The sequence below is a fragment of the Mesoplodon bidens genome (assembly GCF_964165515.1).
Source record: "Mesoplodon bidens genome assembly, chromosome: 17".
NCBI classification, from domain to species: Eukaryota; Metazoa; Chordata; class Mammalia; order Artiodactyla; family Ziphiidae; genus Mesoplodon; species Mesoplodon bidens.
Window position 1 is genome coordinate 65,881,983 of NC_138174.1, and position 18,900 is coordinate 65,900,882.

At 43.9% G+C, this 18,900-nt stretch overlaps 1 protein-coding gene across 1 annotated transcript in view; it reads left to right on the forward strand.

The window, feature by feature from the left end:
• The window catches only part of FARP1 (FERM, ARH/RhoGEF and pleckstrin domain protein 1), a 295,459-nt gene that overhangs the window by 186,130 nt on the left and 90,429 nt on the right, over nt 1–18,900 (forward strand). The gene's annotated exons all lie outside the window — the stretch shown is intronic.

An 18,900-nucleotide genomic window follows, 5' to 3' on the forward strand; every position in this document is an offset into this window, starting at 1 on the left:
CGTTGAGGAGCAAAGGCTCCGGACACACAGGCTCAGCAGCCATGGCTCACGGGCCCAGCCGCTCTGCGGCACGTGGGATCCTCCTGGACCGGGGCACAAACCCACGTCCCCTGCATCGGCAGGCGGACTCTCAACCACTGCACCACCAGGGAAGCCCTATTTTTAAATTTTATATTAGGGTATAGTTAACAATGTCGTGTTTCAACAAACACATGTTTTTGAAATACGATAATGTGAGGAAACAATACACAATGCCCTATACTCCACCCACACACCGTTCATATATCCTGGACATCTTTCCTCTGCAGCACATAGACTCCACTTCCTTCCTTTTCACAGTTTCATGCTGTTCTGCTGAATGGATGTGCCATAACTTACAACCCTGGCTGTAAAGGGTGGGATACTTAGGTTGTACTGAATCATTTGCTTTTACAAATGGTGCTCCAGTGAACATACTGATACGTTCATGTTTGCAGTCATGGTCAAGGGTTTCTCTCAGTAGTTCAGATCCACAGGCACGGAGGTTGCATCATCCGTGGGTTTGAGCATCTTAAAGTTTGCTAAATATGTCATGTTGTTCTTTAAAAAGGTTCCACTGATTTGAACCCCAAATTTAGATCATAGAGCACTGTTCTTTTTTCTCTTTTGGCCGATGGCACTTTCTTAAGGCTGTATCCTAGTCTACCTCTTATGAGACACCCTGTTAGGGTGTAAGTTCATGGACGGCATCTCTATTCCGTGCACACTGAGTGCCTGGAACTTTTGCTGGCCCCCTGCACTGGGGATCCAACAGGAGTGAGATGGAGAGAATGTATAATCCAGGTGGGGCATCAGACTGAGTCAGTGGCCAGTTCAGGACATGTGGCAGGTGGTCCACTGGAGCCCGGGGGCGTTGGGCAGTCGAGAAACAAACAGCATCTGTGTTCAGGAAATCCTTCACAGATACTGTGAAACAGAGTCCTGTGAGGCCAGGAGGAGTTGACCTGATAGAATGTTCCAGGGAGAGGGGGCACCAGATGCCCAAAGACCAGACAGCAAGTGGGCTATTCAGAAACCTGCAGAGAAGGCTGAAGTTTAGAGGTGAGGGAACAGGGCTCTGCCGGTGGAGGTGAGAGAGAGAACCGGAGCCAGGTGTATCTGGAAGGGCTTTCTGCCCCGTTGCTATCTAGTAGAAACAGAAGATGAACCACTCACTTAATTTCAAGTTTACCAGCAGTTATGTTCAAAAAGTTTTTGAAAAGTGAAATTAATTTCATAGCTTGTTTAATTTGATTTAACACATCTAAAATCATTATCATTTCAACATGTAATCAGTCTCAAAACCTACAAATCACAGATTTTACACTTTTTTCCTGCTAAGTCTTTGAATCTGATATGTATGTGACACTCACAGCCAGACCAGCTGTATTTCAAGTGCTCAGTGGTCACATGTAGCTAGCGGCCCTTGTATGGGGCAGCACAGTTCTGTACCGAGCTGATGTGTTTAGGAAGCTGGTAATGCATTTTAAAGGGAGTGTGGGGGGATTCCCTGGCGGCCCAGTGGTTAGGACATGGGCTTTCACTGCCGTGGACCTGGGTTCAAGCCCTGGTTGGGGAGCTAAGCTCCCACAAGCCGCGTGCAAGGCACGGCCAAAAATAAATAACTAAATAATGAAATGAATAAAAAATAAAGTGTGATATGGTCTGATTTATGGCTTAGAAAGACAACTGTAGCCAGACTGGAATCGGACAAGAGTCAGGAGAGCTGTTTGGGGTTCATGGTATCGGGCTGGAGGTGGTGCTGGCTGGGACCGAGGCAGTGTCTGGGAATGGCTGGCAGGAACTGGTCATGCACCTAAAGACGTGCACAAATTGTGTTTTCGAGACATACGTCTAACCTCTAAGCACTGCCGTTTTCTAGTGCTTATATTAACTCGAAGCTGCTGTGACTCCCCGTCCTCGTTCTGATGTGGCAGACGACCGCAGACGGGCCACATCGAATTCCACATTCATTTATGCACCTAACGATTATTTTGTGTCAGTGCTGCGTCCTGCATCGCACTTCATACCGTAGAAGACACCTGATACGAAGGGACGGCTAGCAAGTAACCGTTACTGTTTCCAGTCATTAGCCGAGCCTGCTTAGGAAGGTTGACAGCGAAACAGAAATTATCATACAGTGTAGCAAGGTCAGTGGAACATTGTTTCATAAACTTGTTTTATGTCAAAATAATGATTCTCAAGACACTTGAAGATTTGTTCTCTCATTATTTCTAGCAACTGCTGCCTGCATAACTCAGGGTCCCAGCGGCTTTCCTGACTCCAGTCTTGTCCCCTTCCGATCGTGCTGGAGTTTCTTTTCTCAACTGTAAATTAGCAGTGGTGAGGGTACCAAGACTGAGAATGGTTCCGTATCTGGGTCAACCAATGAGCTAATGGCAGAGCTAGGATTCTAACCACATTCTTCTGACCTCACGTTCAGTGCCTCTTGTGTTGACCTTGGGTGTTTCTCTTTTGCTAGGGTTTACAGACCTATTAATCTTTCAGGCTACCTCCAGGGCTGACTTGTTTCAAGTTTTATGAGGCTTGATTTTTGTGATTTCACCGTTTCCTTGTCATATTGTTTAGGAATGTGTTCAACTGCAAAATTCCCTAAACCCACTAATGATAACTAAAAGAAGTAGATATTGTTACAAATAAAGGCCACTACCTGAGTGCCCACCACGCACCAGGGCGCTCTAGTTCCTGTGGACACAGCAGCAAACATGGCCCATATTCTTTTTTTTTTTTTTTTTTAAAGAAGATGTTGGGGGTAGGAGTTTAGTAATTTATTTATTTTTGCTGTGTTGGGTCTTCGTTTCTGTGCGAGGGCTTTCTCTAGTTGTGGCAAGCGGGGGCCACTCTTCATCGCGGTGCGTGGGCCTCTCACTATCGCGGCCTCTCTTGTTGTGGAGCACAGGCTCCAGACGCGCAGGCTCAGTAGCTGTGGCTCACGGGCCTAGTTGCTCCGTGGCATGTGGGATCTTCCCAGACCAGGGCTCGAACCCGTGTCCCCTGCATTAGCAGGCAGATTCTCAACCACTGCGCCACCAGGGAAGCCCCTGGCCCATATTCTAAAGCAGGGATCAGCAAACTTCTGTCAAGGGCCAGATAGTGGATACTAGAATAGACTTTGCACGCCAGAGAGTCTCTGCTCCAGCTCTTCACTTCTACCCTTGTAGTGTAAATGAATCGGCATGGATGTGTCCCAGTAAAACTTTATTTATAAAATAGGAAGCTGTAGTTTGCCAACACGTGCTCTAGGAAGTAATAGCTCTGTTCAAGGCATCGTAATAGGTTTATGTGTACTATTTCGTTTATTCCGGTTCATTTATTCTAGCCCTTTATACCTCCTTTTTCTGATAAGGAAGCCTTAGCTTAAAGAGTGAGTCATTTCGGGGCTTCCCTGGTGGTGCAGTGGTTGAGAATCTGCCTGCTAATGCAAGGGACACGGGTTCGAGCCCTGGTCTGGGAGGATCCCACATGCCGCGGAGCAGCTGGGCCCGTGAGCCACAACTACTGAGCCTGAGTGTCTGGAGCCTGTGCTCCGCAACAAGAGAGGCCGCGATAGTGAGAGGCCCGCGCATCGCGATGAAGAGGGGCCCCCGCTTGCCACAACTAGAGAAAGCCCTCGCGCAGAAACGAAGACCCAACACAGCAAAAATAAATAAATTAATTAATAAACTCCTACCCCCAACATCTTCAAAAAGTCTATTTACCTCTTAAAAAAAAAAAAAAAAGAGTAAGTCATTTTCAACAAGGCAGACAGCTGAGCAGTGATAGATCCAGGATCCAAGTTCAGATCTTTCTAAATGCTCTCAGTCACCATCCTGCTCTGACCGTGTCCCTATATTTTGCTCTATGTCAATTTCGAATCGCAACCTGAAAGCTAATTTCATGTAATTTTAAAAATAGGTTGTTTTAACAAAATTGATCTGTGGTATTAGATAGGATGGTGCAAATGGGTACAAGGAGGGCTTCTGGGGTCCTGGCCATGTTCTTTTTCTTGATCTCAGTGCTTATTCTATGGGTGCAATCAGTTTGTAAAAATTCAGTGAGCCATACACTTGTAACACGTACACTTGTAATGTGTGTGTACACACACACACACACACACACACACACACACACACATATCTTCAATAAAAGTTTACCCCCAAAATGCAGTGAAATAAAAGCACACAGAAACAGAAATAATGACCAAAAAGCACCCAGAGGCTGGCTGATGGAATCTGTTCTGGAAGAGCCAAGGACGGGTCTTGACGGGATGAGCTGAGGGAGACTCACGTGTGCGACTAGTCAACACGAGCTGCGTTTCACCTCTACTCTCAGATAGACTTTCTTGAAGATTTAAGGTTTACATCATAGGGTTTTTGTCTCCTTCCCAGATTCTGTCAGTGCTGACTTCCTAGCTGGCTGTTGTATCATAGTGGTGGGTCGGACTGCCGGCCCCCAAACCCCTGCTTTGACTCTTAGCAGCGGGGTGACTGGGGCAGGTTGCTGGCCTTCCAGTGCCTCACTTTGCCTGAAGGTAAAATGGGGACGATAGTGCCCATCTCGTGGGGTTTTTGAAACGATCACACACGGTATCGGTCAGCATGTAGCCCAGGGTCTGGGAACTATGTATGTAGTGTTCAGAAAGTATTAGTTATGGAAACTATCATCATTTTCATCATTACAGTTTTTTGTGGTCAAACACAGATAACATGAAATGTATCATCTTAGCCATTTTCAAGTAAGTCTACAGTAGTACAGTGGTGTTAGCTATATTCATTGTCGTGCAGTAGGCCTCTAGAACATTTTCCTCATGTAAAACTGAAACTCCATACCCATTAAACAACAGCTGCCTTTCTTCCTCCCCAGCCCCTGGTAACTACCATTCTGCTTTCTGTTTCTATGAGTTCGACCACTTTGGATACCTCGTATAAGTGGCATCATGCATTATTTGTTGTTTTGGGTCTGACTTATTTCACTTAGTGTAATGTCCTCAAGGTCCATCCATGTTGGAGCATGTGTCAGAATGTCCTTTTTTTTTCTTTTAATATTTATTTATGTATTTTTTTAAATTTTATTTATTCTTGTCTGTGTTGGGTCTTCGTTTCTGCGTGAGGGCCTTCTCCAGTTGTGGCAAGCGGGGGCCACTCTTCATCGCGGTGCGCGGGCCTCCCACTATTGCGGCCTCTCCCATTGCGGAGCACAGGCTCCAGACGTGCAGGCTCAGCAGTTGTGGCTCACGGGCCCAGCTGCTCTGCAGCACGTGGGATCTTCCCATACCAGGGCTCGAACCCGTGTCCCCCGCACCAGCAGGCAGATTCTCAACCACTGCGCCACCAGGGAAGCCCTTATTTATGTATTTATGGCTGCATTGGCTCTTTGTTGCCACGCTCCGGCTTCCTCTAGTTGTGGCGATCGGGGGCTACTGTTCGTTGTGGTGCGCGGGCTTCTCATTGCGGTGGCTTCTCTTGTTGTGGAGCACAGGCTCTAGGTGTGAGGGCTTCAGTAGTTGTGGCACGCGGGCTCCGTAGTTGTGGCTCGTGGACTCTAGAGCGAATGCTCAGTAGTTGTGGCGCACGGGCTTAGTTGCTCCGTGGCATGTGGGATCTTCCAGGACCAGAGCTCGAACCCGTGTCCCCTGCACTGGCAGGCGGATTCTCAACCACTGCGCCACGAGGGAAGTCCAAGAAAGGCTGAATAATACTGCATTGTGTGGATAGACCACATTTTGCTTACCCACTCATCTGTTGATGGACATTTAGGTTGCTTCCCCCTTGCTTGTTGTGAATAATGCTGCAATGAACATGGACGTGTTGTCGTTATTATTTTTAATACTACTGTTGTGGTTATTATCTCTGCCAGGCTTCTTTTGGGAGGCTGCTCACATATCTGACACACCAGCAGGAAGCATGGTTACTCTCGAAATGCCCAGACATCTGGTTTTGCCCATTTATCTCTGTGTGAGACACGGGAAGCTAGTTGTTCCCCCAGGGTCCCCGGCATGCAGGGTTGTGGACCTTTGTCCCTGGGTGGTAAGTTCAGGCAACTCGCACTGCAGCTCAGCCTTTCACCCCTTTCTCATCACTTCTATCACATAAATAGCCCATGTCAGAGCATTCTTCATAGTCAGGGTTTGAAAAAGCTCAAGGGGAGAATGAGTGCTTTCCCTGGTCTAAGATGTGTTTCTCAAGATTGGAAATAATCTAGTGATAATTAGTAAGTAATCAATTGTGCTCCACCCTCAATTAGACTTGCCCCATGGCATGTCAATTAATAGAGTTGATTGCTGTGTTTACATGCAAGTCGGGCACGTGTTGCCCTTGAGTCCAGGCAGCTGCCCCGTGGGATTGCCCCACAGAAGTAGAGAAGTCTTTTAATTGGCTTTTTCCCCCCCCCATTGATTTGCCTTCCCATGGCAGAGACGCTATTACTGATCTTAGGAATCAAGACCCTTTACTTAATATGCCAGCTAATGGGTACCTGGAGTCTGAAGGCTGGTAAAAGGCCAGAGAGATGTTGGGTTGCCATTGGGGTGGATGCAGGGAGCTCACTGTTCTTGGGCTTCTACTGTGTTCCATGGACTCGGCTATAAACTTAACTTCACGTCATTCGTTCTTCACATCAGGGTCGGCAGAGAGAGCCAGAGAGTAAGCGTGTTAGGCTTTGCAGCCCATACCGTCTCTGTGGCAACCGCCCAGCTCTGCCACTGCAGTGCAAGGCAGCCATAGATAACGTAAATGATTGTGGTTGCGCTCCAGTAAAACTTTAGTTACGGGCATGGACATTTGAATTTCGTAGAGTTTTCACACGTCATGAAATATATGGCTACTTTTGATTTTTTTTTTTTTTTGTGGCACGCGGGCCCCTCACTGCTGTGGCCTCTCCCGTTGCGGAGCACAGGCTCCGGACGCTCATGCTTAGCGGCCATGGCTCACAGGCCCAGCCGCTCCGCAGCATGTGGGATCTTCCTGGACCGGTGCACGAACCTGTGTCCCCTGCATCGGCAGGCGGACTCTCAACCACTGCGCCAACCAGGGAAGCCCATGGCTACTTTTGATTTTTTTTTCCCGCAACCACTTAAAATCCCATCTTTGCTCTTTGCGCTATAGCAAAACAGGTCGTAGTCTGGATTTGGCCCATAGGCCTTTGTTTACCAGTCTCTGCTTTATAACATTTCTCCGAGGTAAGTACTTTATCATCCATGTTTTACAGTGAGCAAATTCAGTATGAACTGCATAACCAGCTTTATGACCCCGAGTCACACACAGACCCATCTCAGGCGATGCAAGTTCTCTCTGCTTCACTGGGCTGCCTTTCCTCACATCTCCCCATCTCAAAGAGCTGCGCACACCTGGCCAGCAGAGATGGTTGTATATGTAAGATGTATCTCGTGGACCTATTGGGGAGAGTGGGAACAGCTCTGTGTTATGGCCTGTAAATCTCTGTTTAAACATTTGCTTTCTCATTTAGCAACTGGGTAGATTCTGAACTTCTTTGATTTTGTACTTTATCTGAAAAAATTGGGATTAATAAATGACTATTTTACAAGGTTATCATGAGGATTAATTCAGATACTTTACAGTGTTGACCCCAGCAGGCTTCCCGGCATAGCAGTCAGTCAGCTATCTGCTGTACTTTTTTCTTGCATTCTGGCTCGGAAACCAGTGAGGCTGGCCTGCCAATATTTCATGAAAGCTACAATGCTCAGTGATCTGATAAACAATTCTGGTTTTGTATAAATAAATACTGGTAAAGGGAATTCCCTGATGGCGCAGTGGTTAAGAATCCGCCTGCCAATGCAGGGGACACGGGTTCGAGCTGTGGTCTGGGAAGATCCCACATGCCACGGAGCAACTAAGCTGTGCGCCACAACTACTAAGCCTGCGCCGTAGAGCCTGCGAGCCACAACTGCTGAGCCCATGTGCCACAACTACTGAAGCCCACGCGCCTAGAGCCCGTGCTCTGCAACAAGAGAAGCCACGGCAGTGAGAAGCGCACACTCAGCAACAAAGAGTAGCCCCCGCTCACCGCAGCTAGAGAAAGCTCACGTGCAGCAACGAAGACCCAACGCGACCAAAAATAAATTAATTAATTAAATTAAAGTAAAATACTGGTAAAGCTCAGGAAGAAAACTGGCATCTTTTCGTTCATTTTGTAATCTTCTTTACACCAGGAAAAAAGTTTTACCCTTGGCAGGTGTCTTAGCTCAGGCTGCCATAACAAAATACCATAGAGTAGGTGGCTTGAACAACAGATGTTTCATTTCTTTCAGTATTGGAGTCCAAGATCAGGGTACCAGCGTGATCAAATTCTGGTGAGGATTCTTTTTCTGGCTTGTAGACGGCCACCTTCTCACTGTGTCTCAAAGAGCAGAGAGAGAGAGAGATCTCTTTCTCTTCTTGTAAGGTTGCCGTCCTGTTAGATCAGGGCCCCATCCATATGATGTCATTAAGCCTTAATTACCTTCTAAGGACCCTGTCTCTAGATACAGTCACATTAAGGGGGTCAAGGCTTCAACACAGGAATTTGAGGGACACAATTCAGTCCATAGCAGCAGGCGTGCTTTCTAGGGGCCTTGAGGTCATAGAACCTACACCTACCTGGGATGACAGACATCGCTAACTGGTGGTTTCCCAGTCCCTCTAGGGTCAGACAGGCCTCCTTCATCTATGCTTAGTTGCAGGCTTCTGACTTTGCTTCTTCCTGGGGGCCTGTAGACATCTGGGACCAGAAGGGGCTCTTTGTGGAACATGCCAGTCGTGGAGGGTGAAGAGCCCTGCAGACCCAAGGACAGAGGAAAGTTCGGGAAGCCAGCAGAGGTGGGGCGGTGGAGCAGCCCGGTCACCACACAGAGCAGCCCCATGGTTCGGCTGGACATGGTTCGGCTGCGGTGACAGGGCAGGTCCCAGAGAGTCTGGGGAAAGGCAACTCGCTGGAAAAATACAGCTGTGGGTAATATTCTATTTCTTAAGCTGGAAGGAAGCTATATGGGGTTTCATTTGTTGTCAGTTTGTTTTTTAATTAATAGACTTCGGTTTTTAGAGCAGCTTTAGGTTTACAGAAAAAATGAGCAGAAAGTAAAGAGAGAAGAGAGGTCCCCTATGCTGTCTCCCCTGCACAGTGCCCCTATTATTAACGTCACCCATTACTGTGACGCTGTGTTGCAATCGATGAGCTAGTATGAATACATTATCATTACAGTTCCAAGTTCAAATTAGGGTTCCTTCTTTGTGTTGTACATTCTATACGTTTTGACAAATGTATAATGACATATATCCACCATTACAATACCAACAAGAATAGTTTCACTGCCCTGAAAATCCCCACTACACCTCTCTCCCCGCTGAGCCCCTGAGAACCACTGATCTTTTCCTTCAGCATTTTCTTATTTTCTGTGTTCTTGATGCTTCAGCATTTGAGGCCTTGTTGACTGAGGAGAGTCTGCCCTTCCCAGGACTGGCCAGTTCTTAGACATAGCAAATGGCTCCCCTGCCAGCATACCTCCCACATGGAAATGAACCAATCCAGAGGCCATACTCTGAACCACCGCTTCTATCTCGCTCTTACACTGCAGGAGACAAAATTCCTCTGCCTTAATCATCCCAGGGCCGGTGTCAGACACCTAGAGATGGCCTGACACCCCAGAGCCCACTAAGATGACTCAAGCTAGCCAATCCTAAGCTGCTTACCCTGACTTACCTTGTCTTTTCCCATGGAAACCACAGTAAAGCCTCCTGCCCATGCTTTGTCCTCACCCTTTCTGCCTCCTGGCGGACCCTGGTGCTTCCCCGCATGGCCCTGCATGGTGTGGCATGCCCCCGCATGGTGTGGCATGCCCCCCTCCTCCTGGGAACCATATGTAACAAACCATCTTTTCAGTGGTTGTAACAAACCATCTTTTCAATGGCAGCTGTCTCCTAACCTGTTGGTTCCACCGTATGTGACTGATGAAGGCTACATCTTAAAACAATTTGGTTTAAAAAATACCTGGAAATAGGTTTCTAAAATGGATAGTCTTGAGAAGGTAGAAGTGGGATCATAGTTTTTGGATCTTCCCAAACCCAAGACCCACATAAAAACAGCTACTTAACAACATCAAAAACCCATGGACAACATTTATGGTAAAACTAGGTGTCAGAGTATAAGCCCTGGATCCCAAAGTACAAGCAGTCGGAGATAAAACATCAGCCAGACACAAGGTCTGCACGCTATCAGAGTCTGTACAGGAGGAAACAGAGGGAACAGCAGGGCATCTGATGGAATGGAGAAGAGAACCCCCAGAGAGCCACTAGAAATCCCAGGGGGACAGTTTGAGAAGAACAGTGGAAGCTGAGAGGCTTGATGGTGCTGGAACAGTCCAGCTCCAGTGAGCAGTAACTGACCTTCTGGGACAGGACACCACTTAGGAGAAACTGTGGAGAACGGGCGTGAAATTGAGCCAGGTAAGGACACTAGAGAGGAATAATAGAGAAGGGGAGGGAAACAGAGGCAGGAAATCTCGGAAAGCAAGCCACCATGTTTTTTAACACTGCCCAAAATTAATAGAAGAGGAAGCTCTGGGAAGGTAGGAAAGCTACCATGAACCATACTTTCTTCTCAGAAGGTTAGGAAACAGTTTTCACATAAAAATGAGTAACAGAAAGGTGTCACAGTCATGATATTAGAAAACAAATACCAGAAAACAAAAAACTTAAGTGTGTTCCTCCCAACATACCATGTAGGGCCTTGCCCAAGGGACCAGTTGGATCCAGCTGCCAAATTGTACTCAGTCAGGAGGATAGAAGAACATGCTGAGTGGCGCCATGAGTGTGCGGTCTGCAAAATCCAGACCCAGAAATTATTCAGATAAACTATAAGGAAAAGAGAGGGATGGAGGAAGAAACTATAGGTGAAAAGATACTTGAAGGACATCACATTTTTGAAAATAAGGAAGACTAAAAGATGCACCACTTTGTGAAATAAAACATCCAGAAATGTGCGTGGTTACTGTAAAAATCTAGGTAGTGGTTACTTTTAGAGGGAGGGGGCTGGTTTTAGGATAAGATGGCCGACAGAGTTCTGTTTCTTGACTCGGTTAATGGATACAAGGGTGTTTGCTATTTCATAATTCACTAAGCTGTAGGTTTGTTTTCAGTAGTTTTAAGCATCTGTGTGTTCTTTTAAATTAGACAGTCTCAGAAGGGAGAAAAAAAATTAAAACAGAAGGAGCAGGACTTCCCTGGTGGTGCAGTGGTTGAGAATCCGCCTGCCAATGCAGGGGACACGGGTTTGAGCCCTGGTCCGGAAGGATCCCACATGCCGCGGAGCAACTGAGCCCGTGTGCCACAACTTCTGAGCCTGCGCCCTAGAGCCCGTGAGCCACAACTACTGAGCCCGTGTGCCACAACTACTGAAGTCTGTGTGCCCTAGAGCCTGTGCTCCACAACAAGAGAAGCCACCGCAATGAGAAGGCCACGCACTGCAATGAAGAGTAACCTCCGCTCCCCGCAACTAGAGAAAGTCCGCGTGCAGCAACAAAGACCCAATGCAGCCAAAAATAAATAAATTTAAAAAAAAAAAGGTGATACAAAAAACAAAAAACCAGAAGGAGCAAACTATAGATTAAAGGGGGGGAAATCCAATGAAGTCACCAGAATACCCACGTGAAATCCTTTGAACTGAATTTTTCAAAGCTAATGCAAATTAAACAAATGATTTTAAATTAGTTAAAACCGAGTAATTGATGTGTTATAAGTACCATGCCTGAGGTGTATTGCTGAGCCCTTCTTAAAAAATAAAGGTTCCCAAAGGTTAAAATTTCCCAGGAGGCAAAGGCCCCCTGAAGCCCCAGGCACATTGCATTATAACATTAAGTTCTAGTTTTATTCCAAAACTTTCCTTTGCATACATCTGGGATATCAGATACTGCTTAATGAATTTAATGCACTAATGCATAAAGATGGCCCTCTTTATACATTTCATTTCATGCTTTGGTTTACAGATCTATCTTTAATTCCTTTTTATTTAGAGCTTTCCTTGTAAATGAATAAAAACATACCCTCAGTTTTTCAGTTCAAATTTTATTCATGCATTCCTTCTGCAGTCAATTTTTTGTTTTGTTTTTGTTTTTTTAACGGGGGGGGTGGTGGTGTAGGGGATGAGGCTAGATTAAGAGAGACTTAGTGGACATAATCAGATATGAAGCATGGTCCTGGATTGGAGGTGAGTTTTGACAGATCCCAGTAAGGACATTCTTTATTCACATGAAGGAATTTGAATAGAGTGTGATTATTTGGTGAGAAGAAAAGTTTACAAAATAGAAAGATAGAAATCATTGACTAGAAAGAAAAAAGTAGGTTATAAACAATATGATCTCATTTGGGTTTTTAAAAAGTGTATGTATGTTTATATCCATGCACATCGCTCTTCAAAAAAAAATGTGGGGGCTTCCCTGGTGGCGCAGTGGTTGAGAGTCCGCCTGCCGAGGCAGGGGACACGGGTTCGTGCCCCGGTCCGGGAAGATCCCACATGCCGCGGAGCGGCTGGGCCCGTGAGCCATGGCCGCTGAGCCTGCGCGTCTGGAGCCTGTGCTCCGCAATGGGAGAGGCCACAACAGTGAGAGGCCCGCATACCGCAAAAAAAAAAAAAAAAAAAAAAAAAAAAAAAAAAATGTGGAAGGGATATACATGAAGGCAGTGGGTCTTAAAGCACACTCCCCAGGTCAGCAAGCAGCATCAGCATCACCTGAGCAGTGCAGATTCTCAGGTCCTCACCCAGATGAGGAAGTATGTGAGTAGAGCCCCCCCCATAGTATATGTTTTAACAAGCTCTTAGGGTGAATGTGATACAAGCTCCATTCTGAGAACAGCTTCATTAAAGTGTTAGCCATGATCTCTTGGTGGTGGACAATTTTTAAAATTTTGCTTTTGTGAATTTTCTAATTTTCTAGCTTGCCTATAGATGAATTCTATACCGATAGATTATTTTTAAATTAAAAGGTTTTTAGTAGCATCCCACAAATTTTAGTTTAGTGTGTTTTCACTTTCAGTTTAAAATCCTTTCTAATTTCCCCTTGGTTTCTCCTTTGACTCGTGTTATTTAGAAGTATGTTATTTTGTTTCCAAATATAAGGATTTTCCAGTTCTTTCTATTATTGAGTTTTAATTTAATTCTGTGGTTGCTGGAGAATATAGTTTGTATGACATGAGGACTTTTAAATAATTCACTGATATCTCTTTAATGGCCCAGAATATGGTTTATTTTGGTATATGTTTTATGTGTACTTGAAAAGAATGCTCATCCTGTGAGTGGGACGGAGCATTCCATCTATGGCAGTTAGATCATGTTGGTTGATAGTGCTGTTCAAATCATCTGTATCCTTAGTGAATTTCTGTCTATATGTTCTGTTAGTTATTGAGTGAGAGGTATTAAAATCTCCAACCATAATTGTGGATGTGTCTATTTCTCCTTGTAGTTTGATCAGTTTTTGCTTCATGTACTTTGAAGTTCTGTTATTAAGTATATAAATACTTCAGATTTTTATATCCTCTTAATTAATTGACTCCTTTGTCATAAGAAATTATGAAAATAGGGAAGACTAAACACGGGTGTATAAAGTGTATTTGTGAAATAAATACACGTGATAGTCTTCTGATGTCTACTTTGATACTAATTTAACCATTTCAGTTTTTAAAAAAATTATTAATGTTAGCATGATATGCCTTTTTCCGTCCCTTTCCTTTTAACCAATTTATGTCTTTATATTTGCAGTCTGATTCTTGTAGTCAAGCACAGAGTTGGGTCTTGCCTTTTTATCAAATCTGACAATCCTTTTTAATTGGGAATGTTTAGATCGTTTACATTTAATGTGATTATTGATATCATTAAAACTGGTCATCTTACTACTATATATAAAATAGATAACTAATAAGAACCTACTGCATAGCACAGGGAACTTGGGTCAATACTCTGTAATGACCTATATGGGAAAATAATCTAAAAAAAGAGTGTATGTATGTATATGTATTACCGATTCACTTTGCTGTACAGCAGAAACTAGCACAACATTGTTAATCAGCTATACTCCAATAAAAATTAATTAAAAAATTAAAAAGTAGAATAAAAAATCTTTTTATAGGAAAACAAACAAAAAAGTTAAATTGGCCATCTTGCTGTTTGTTTTCTATTTGTCTTATTCGTCTTTGTTCCTTTTTCCTGTCTTCCTTTTGATTAATTGAATATTCTGATGATTTTATGTTACTTTCCTTGTTGGTTTATTAGCTATAGCTCTTTGATCTGTAACTTGAGTGGTTGCTTTGGGGTTTATAATGTCCATCTTCAACTTATCACAACCTGCCTTCAAGTGATATTATTCCTCTTCACATACAGTATAAAGCCTTACTTCCATTTTCCACTTTTTGACCTTTTTGCTCTTGTTGTTACTGTTTTTTTAACATAAGTTATGAACCCCACATTACATTGTTGTTATTTTTGTTTGCCAGTCAGTTATCTTTTTTTAATTGAAGTACATTTGATTACCAGTTAGTTATCTTCTACAGAGATTTAAATAATAAAAAATTCTTAAAACATATATTAACCATACAGTTGCCATTTTGGTGTTCCTCATTCCTTTGTGTAGACACAGATTTCCATCTGATATCACTTTCTTCCTGCTCAGAGAGGCCTTCCTTTAACGTAGCTTATTATGTGGTTCTGCTGGCGATGAATTCTCTGAGCTTTCATGTTTGGAAATGTTTTTATTTTGCCTTCCTTTTTGAAAGATGTTTTTTGCCTGGTCTAAAATTCTAAGATGTTTTGAGTATGTTAAAAATCTTGCACCATTGCATTCTCACATTGTTTCTGGCAAGAAATCTCCTGTCATCTTTATCTTTGTTACTTTATATATAATGTCTCTTTTTGCTCTGGCTGAGTTTTAAGATTTTTTTCTATATCACTGTTTTTGATAATTTGATTGTGATGTGCTTCCATGCAGTTTTCTTCATGTTTCTTATGCTTGGAGTTTGCTGAGATTCTTGATCTGTGGGTTTATAGTTTTTTTTAATTTTGAAAAATCACAGCCATTATTTCTTCTAATATTTTTCCATTTCTTTCCCCCTCCCCTGCCACCTCCTCTCCTTCTGGACTCCAATTACATGCATATTAGGCTGCCTAAAGTTACTCTATAGTTCTCTAATGCTCTGTTAATTTTTTGGTAATTTTTCTTTCTGTGTTTGATTTTGGATGGTTTCTATTGCTAGTTCTTCAAGTTCAGTAGTATTTCTTCTGCAGTGTTTCATTTGCTGTTAATCTCATCCAGTGTGTGTGTGTGCGTGCGTCTGCATGTGTGTGTATGTTTGTATCACACTCTGTAGTTTTCATCTCCAGAAATTTAGTTTGGGTCTCCTTAAAATCTTCTATATCTCAACCTTTTGAACATAGAGAATACAGTTATAATAACTGTCTTCATATCTTTTTTACTAATTCTAACATCTATGTCAATTCTAGGTCCCATTTGATTGTTTTTTTCTGGGGGGGGTTGCTTTTTTTGTTTTGTTTTGGTTTGGGTTTTTTTTTTTGTCTAATTATGGGTCATATTTTCCTGCTTTGTATGCCTGGTGATTTTTTTTTTTTTAATTGGATGTCAGATATTGTGCACTTTACCTTGTTGAGTGCTGGGTAGTTTTGTATTCCTGTAAATGTTACTGAGTTTGCGGGGGGGATGCATGTAAGTTATTTGGAAACAATTCAGTCCTTTCAGATCTGGCTTTTAAGACTTGTTAGGTAGGACTGGTGTAGTGTGCAGTCTGGGGTGAATGATTCCCTACTCCTAACGGATGACCCTTCAGTACTCTACCCAGTGCCCATGAGTCATGAGGTCTTCCCATCTGGCTGGTGAGAATAGGTAGTATTCCTGGCCCTGTGTGAGCAACAGGCCTGTAACCTCTAATCCTCTGTGGTTTTTTTTGTTTATTTAATTTTTTTGCCCCATCTTGGCTACTTTCCTCACAAGCACACGTTGATCAGTACTCTGTTGCCTGCTCAAGGGTAACCCTCTGTAGTCTCCTAAATGCTTTCTACTTTCCTGTGAACTCTCTTTACCTTGATCCCCTGCACTCTCAGCCCCATCTTTTCAACTCATGGATTTTGCCAGGTTCTGCCTATGTTCTTTCTCTCTGCACCATAGCCTGAAAACTTGCTCAAGGCAGAGGCTGGTGTAGTCATAGAGGTCATGATTTTAGTTTCCGGTCTCTCGGGGATCACTGTTTCTCATTGGTGTCCCAAATCTTCAGATCTGTCATGTTTCTTTCCTTTCCTTTTCTTTCTTTCTTTCTTCCTTCTTTTGTTGTTTCATGTAGGAAGATAAATCTAGTCCCTGTTACTCTCTTTTGACCAGAACCAGAAATCTCTAAAAATTAATAGGTTTTTAAAAAGAAAGCCACACTTAACATATCTTATAAATATACCCATATGTAAAATTAATAAACTAATTAAGATCAATATGAAAAATTACATTCAAACAAACTATTACAAACAAAAATTCAAAGTAAAGTCATTTCTTGTAGGAGCCAGCCTGCAGAAAAATTCGTTTGTTGCAATGAGTTCTAGACACTGGATAATTTTTTGTATCATATTTTACCTGGTTCCTATATATCTTATAGTTGATGATGAAATAGTTCTGCTGTGTGCAGTTTTGACTTCTAAATAAGAAGAAAGATGAACTTTCGTTGAGTCTTTTTAGAGGAGCAGCATATTATGTTGCAGAAAAAGCACAGGTGTGGAGTCAGATGGACTTGAAGTGGAATCCCAGCCGTTTGACCTTGGGCAACTTAAATAAGCTCTCTGAGCTTGGCTTCCTTCGTGTGTAAAACAACCACATTGTTGTGGATATTAAATGAGAGTGTATAAAGCACCTGTCCAATGCCTGGCACACAGTAGGTGCTCAGGAAATCGACTCTTCGCTGTCCCCCTGCCCGATGTCATGTAAGTGACTCTCTTTTAATAAGACTCTTTCCAAAATACCTCAAATCTTTTAGTTGCCTACAAAATCCAACTGAAATGTCACTCACCAAATAATAGGGGGAAAAGATTTTTAGGAAAAGAACATAAAGGCTTCGGGGACAGCGATTCATCTTGCTTTGCCTTTGATGCCTAGGCATTAAAGCCTTTCTTCTCTAAGAGTATTTCAGTGCAGAAAACACAGTCCAAAAGGGGAAAGTAACATTTAACAGGGTATCCAAGGAAAATAGGGAGGCTGACTGAAATGTAGGCAAGCAGGGCAAGATGGGGCTGAAAAGCTGTGTTGAAACTAAATTGTGGAAGATAGGTGTTATGAGCTGAATTGTGTCCCCCGAAAATGTGTATGTTGAATCTGTGACGCCCAGCACCTCAGAATGTGACGGTCCTTGAAGACAGGGCCTTGAGAGAGGTGATTAAGTTAAAATGGGGCTGTGGGAGTGGGCCCTAGTCGAGTCTGAACAGTATCATTTTAAGAAGAGGAAACTGGGAGATACCCACGGGACATGAGAGCCTGTGTGCACAGAGGGGAGACCTTGTGAGGACACAGCCAGAAGGCGGTCGTCTGCCAGTCAGCAAGAGAGGCCTCAGGAGAAACCAAACCTGGGACACCTTCAGCCTCCAGAACCGGGAAGAAATGGATTTCTATTGTTTAAGCCACCCAGTCTGTGGTACTTTGTTATGACAGCTTGAGCAAACTCTTACTTTATAGGCCTTCAAATCCCAGCAGGGGAAGTTCCTTGATTCCGTGAGTCCTCCTGACTAGGTATGGCATTTCTAGAAGCCCATTCGTTTTAACCAAATCCCTCTACAGTCAGGTAATGTGGATCTGTAGCTGTGCTCTGGAGACCAGCAGCATGATTTTAGTGAGAACAGGGATGTGTGGCTTGGTTGAAGGAGTTGTGGGGGTGAGGTTAGAGATGGATGATTACAGTTGTGACCCTCCAGAGATCCGTTGGCAGGAAAAGAAAGTTTATGGTGCTTTTGTTGCCTTTTTAGTTCATCTGGAACTTGTTTCTGTTCTGCTTAGGTTGAATGAAGAAGTGATTTGGCTAGGATGACCTAAACGAACTTCAGTCCTTTAGTCGAGCAGCAACCCTATTTTTCTTCCTGCTCCCTCCAGCTCATCCTTTTTTAGTGGTTTAAGTCCTTAGCATGCAAGGCCTTTCCTCTCAGCTCTGCAAATATCAATCTGACTGGTAAATGGAGAGGGTCTTGTGGGCCCCGCTTTCTCACCCAGGCCAGTTTAGCTGTGACGTAACCGATGCCTTGGAGCGTTATTCCCATAGAACTCTACTAGACAGGCTAATTCAGTCCAGTGTGATGTTCCCAGGCCTTCATGGTTTAAAACCACATGCTCGGTTGGCTCAAATTGGTGCTTATATTTGATGAATTCCACAGAAATGCCAAAAACAGAAGAGAGATGTTTTAAAACAATTCATAAAATTGGCTGCTACATTGCCAGAGCATATCTGTTTGGTCCTGAGTGGTTTGCAGAAGTTTAGGCAGATTCTGTGGCAGAATTGGCAATGGTGAAAGACCTCAGAGGTGGTGCCCCTGAGATAGGCTTGGAGGCCCACAGAGCACAGGCTGGCAGGCTCACGAGTGGACGCTCCGCAGCTGCAGGAAATCCCTCTAGAGTTCTTCGGTTAATTCTCTCACACGCAAACACAACATGTCAGACCTTCTCCACTCGCCCACATCCTCCAACCCTCAGGTTTTACGGGGGTAAACAGATGGTGTCAAAGAGGAGCTTTCTTATCTTCCCGCGCAAAAGTGTAAACTGACGTCCATCTACCATCAGCCTTTCTGCTCCCTCCCTGCGCCGCTGGAAAAGCTCTTCTTTCTGTCTCCGGTGCCCTATGTTTTAGAGCTCTCTTTCCGCACCATCCCAGG